The 4,315-nt window shown below is 38.5% G+C and overlaps 1 non-coding gene across 1 annotated transcript; it reads left to right on the top strand.

The window, feature by feature from the left end:
• Nucleotides 1-341: 341 nt before the first annotated feature.
• On the top strand, nucleotides 342-448 carry LOC133311072 (small nucleolar RNA R71). Its single transcript, XR_009751521.1, has one exon. It is a non-coding gene; the product is annotated as a small nucleolar RNA R71 (small nucleolar RNA).
• The last annotated feature ends 3,867 nt before the right edge of the window (nucleotides 449-4,315 follow it).

Here is a 4,315-nt window from a genome sequence, read left to right as displayed (position 1 = left end):
TTTTACCACAAATGGCACATACACAATTGGTGTCCACAGAAGCAACCTTTTGTGAGGATAGTTGCTTAGTGAGAGTATCTAGTTGTTGTTGTTGTTTCTGAACCATCTGCAACTGGTCATTCCTGGCTAATAAAGCATCATAGCCATCAAGTTTAATAATTCCTGTCCTTCTGTCACTCACCGGAGCATTGTCAAACTCCTGAGATACTAGAGACTCAAAGATGTCAAGGGCTTCCTGAGGGGTCTTGGTTGTCAATGAACCACCTGTTGTGGCATTCACCAATGTCCTGGTGTTGGTTGTCAACCCTTGGAAGAATATTGCTGCTTGATTCCACACTTCTATTCCATGTTGTGGACATTTCCTCAAGAGTGTCTTGAATCTCTCCCAGGCCTCATAGATAGACTCTGACTCCTTCTGCTTGAATCCTGTGATCTCATCCTTCAACTTTGCCCTCTTGGATGCTGAAAAGAATCTGGCCAAGAACTTGGTTTGCAGATCATCCCAAGTTGTTATACTCCCCTGAGGCAATGATTGCAACCATATCCTTGCATCATACTTCAGTGAATGAGTGAATAGTCTCAATAGAATTGCATCCCTTGTGACACCGTTAATTTTCACAGTATCACTCAACAACAGAAAATTTTCTATATGCAAGTAAGGGTCCTCTGTACTGGTTCCAGCAAACTGCTCCTTCTGCACTAACTGTACCAATGCAGGCTTCAATTCAAAGTTGTTTGGCTCTACTGTAGGGCGCACAACACTACCAATTGGAGGAATCACTGCAGGAGTCATGTAATCTCCCAGTGTCCTCTGTGGTGGTTGCACATGATTTTCTGCCATGATCTCTTCTTGTACTGTAACACTTGGTTCACCCCTTTCTTGTAATTGTCTTCTTTGTCTTGCTGCCCTTATGTTCCTTCTAATTGTCCTTTCTAATTCTGGATCAAACAACAAGGAATTTTTATCAATAGTACCTCACATACACCAGAATAAAAATGGAACAAAAATTCATACAAAAAAAATAAAATACTGAAATTAAAAGATTCAATCTTTACAACTAATGGTGTCTGTCAATGTTGAAAAACAAATTCCCCGGCAACGACGCCAAAAACTTGTTGTCAAATTTAGCAAGTGCACTAGTCAAACAAGTAATAAAATGATGAGTAAAGATCGTTCCCACGAGGAATTGTGTCAAGCACTGACTAACCAAATGTTGTTAAGTTGAATCAACCAAAAGATTATAAATTGCATTTATTTCTTGTCACCAGAAATTTAGTTTGAATAAAATTAAAGAATTGATAAACATATAAAGTGTGAATATAATTTAAAGCAAGTAGTCAGATGTCAATTTCTCTCAAGAATGAATTTATGGATGATCAATTTCCATGATGAGTATCTACTATGTGATGTTGATCAATCTTTTTCTTATCATCTCAAGATGTAATGTCTTACTACCTTGATAGACACATTAATCAGAAACCCCAATGTCTTGGTGTTCCCTTTCTTAATACATGCATTAATCACTAAGGTCTTAAGACCACATCAGAATCCTAGCATCAATGTCTTGACTACTAGAACACTAATGATGAAGTTGTCAAAAATAGAGAAACAATGTAAACATGTCTGTTCTACACTATTTATCAACATGAAGAATTAATCAAGACAACTTCATACAATCACATAATAGATAAACAAAACATCTAATTAACCATTCATAAATTCAAACTTGAGTTCCATTGAATCAGACTACAAGGGACTCTACTCAGACATAATACAAAGAATAACAAGAGAAGAAAGATCAAACTCCATTGCCATGTAGTGAGTCTTCAATCTCCAAGTACAATTACATAAGAAACTAACTAATACAAGAACTAAGTCTTAATGAATTTTGGAATTTTCTTAGAGAGAAGTCAGATCAGAGGATCTGATATAGGAGAGAGAGATAGGAAATCAGAACTGTGACAGTTGTGAAGGCCCTTGCCTTATATAGTGTTACAATTTACAACTGAAAAATAACATGGGCGCTAAAACATTCTAGATGGGCGTTTTAGCGTTCATGTTTGATGGATGTCCAACTGCTTTCAACTAACTTGGGCGCTAAAACGTATACTGTTGAACGTTTTAGCATCTATATCTGGTGACTGCTCAACTGCTTTCAACCAACTCCAACGCTAAAACGCTTGTCTTGGACGTTTTAGCGTTGGAGACCAGAGTCTTTTTCCAGCAGCAGGGCACTAAAACATTTGATCAGGAAGTTTTAGCGCCCAAGACCAGCAGCTTCTTGTCCTCGGATTGCAGCAGCGCGCTAAAACGTTCTGTGTTGGACGTTTTAGCGCTCAGCACCAGTAAGTTTTTCCTTCAATTTGCAGCAGCGCGCTAAAACGGTCTGTGAGGGCGTTTTAGCGCTTGGCACTTGGGCATTCTCTCTTTCTCCAAAATCTTCTTCCTTCTTTCTGCTGCTTCTTGAGCTTCATTTCCCTACAAGACAGTGTAAATTTTCAACAGAGCTTTCAGAACTTGTACTTGAGGGATTTCCAGGACATTAACCTCTTTTCCATCCAATTAATCACACAAATTGATACTAATTCATGCTGAAAAACCTGATGAACCAGGGGTTTATCACCAATACCCATGAAGTCAGATTAGCACAAGAATAATTTATCTTAATCATGTAAATACCTGAGGTAGAAGCATCATCACGCTTTTTGTCCTTCACACTCTTCAGGTAGTCTGGACAATTCCTCTTCCAATGGTCATTCTTGCCAAAATGGAAGCACACAACATCGCTTTTGTCCTTGGGTGCACTCTTACCTCTCTTTTTTCCTTTCTTTTTATTGGGTTTTCCTTTGGGCTTAAGGGAGTCGCCTTTTGCAGGCTCCTTGCCCTTACCATTGGCCTTGCTAGGCCCACCAATCAGAAGAGCTTGTGTCTTATTCTTCTTGATAGACACTTCAGCAGTTGTTAACATACTTAACAACTCTGGCAAGCTCACAAGCATCCCATGCATATTGTAATTCATAATGAATTCACCGAAAGAAGGAGGAAGTGATGATAGAACTAAGTCATTAATTAATTCAGCATCCATTATGAAGCCTAGACCCTCTAGCTTCTCAATGAGCGCTATCATCTTCAAGACATGGCGGTTAAAGGACATGCCTTCAGTCATCTTGCATAGGAACAATTCCCTAAAGGTCTCATACCTCTCATGCTTATCCTTCTTATCATACAACTCCTTGAGATGAAGGACAATGGAGGGGGCATCCATATGTCCGTGCTGCTTTTGCAGTTCATGCGACATGGATGCCAGAGTGATGCAACAAGCCAACACATTATCATCCATGTGTTGCTTGTGGGCCTCGAAAATCAAATTTCGCGAACCCATATTTCCCTTCCTTAGGCGTAATAGGTAAAGTAGTGTCAAGAACATAAACAACTTTTTCGACCCGCAGAACATTTTTGATGTTCCAATACCAGTCCATAAAATTAGGACCGATTAATTTGTTCGTATCGAGTATTGAGCGCAGTGACAGTAGATTAGTCGTACTAAAAATTGAAAAATGTAAAGATAGATTAATTAATATATATTGTCGTGTAATAAGAGCAAATTATTAAAGACTTTAAATAATATGCCCCTCCCACTATTTTATCTAAGTCAACGACCCTTAAACTTTGACTTAGGGTTGTTCTACTTTTAGATTTTACCTTAGTGGGATTTAAGAGTGCGATTATTTATTTTAACCCTCGTCTGAGACCGCAAGATTAAATTAAATATGGGTTGATCCTTATCAACAATATCTCATACCCTCTTTTAACATTAGGTTGACAACTCCTTGTCACTTAGTGGTGCATCTCATGCAACCAACCTAGCACTATTACCCTAAGCACATGAGCCCGGCTGAGCCTGCAACTCATGCTCTTAGTTAAGCACTAACCAGTACCCTAAGTGTCTTACACTTCTAATACTACTCTTACTCAACGAAACAGTGGGCCCCAACTGAGTTGTGGAGCACCACTATTTAGAGGAGGTTTGAGTAATACTGGTGGTGGGAGGTAATCATGCGCTTAATAATTTATTCCTTTTAAGGGTTCATTTTATTTAGGGTTTATCAAGTCTCATCAAACGCGTATGCATTATTATTATGCTAGTCGTATTCTATGTCAAACATCTATCGGATTACACTAGTCGTTATTGGACGTGCATAATAATACATACAAACGCGATTTGTCCAATTTCATGCATACTAGTCGTTTTAAAACATAAAAGCATACATCCGCGATACACATACAAGTCATATAAAAACACTTATATTTGAG

Source organism: Gastrolobium bilobum, unplaced genomic scaffold (genome assembly GCF_033153095.1).
Source record: "Gastrolobium bilobum isolate Gb01-03AN ecotype WA unplaced genomic scaffold, APGP_CSIRO_Gbil_v1 utg54411, whole genome shotgun sequence".
Taxonomy (NCBI): Eukaryota; Viridiplantae; Streptophyta; class Magnoliopsida; order Fabales; family Fabaceae; genus Gastrolobium; species Gastrolobium bilobum.
Note: the sequence above shows the minus strand (reverse complement) of the source record. Positions and strands in the feature narration are given on the sequence as shown.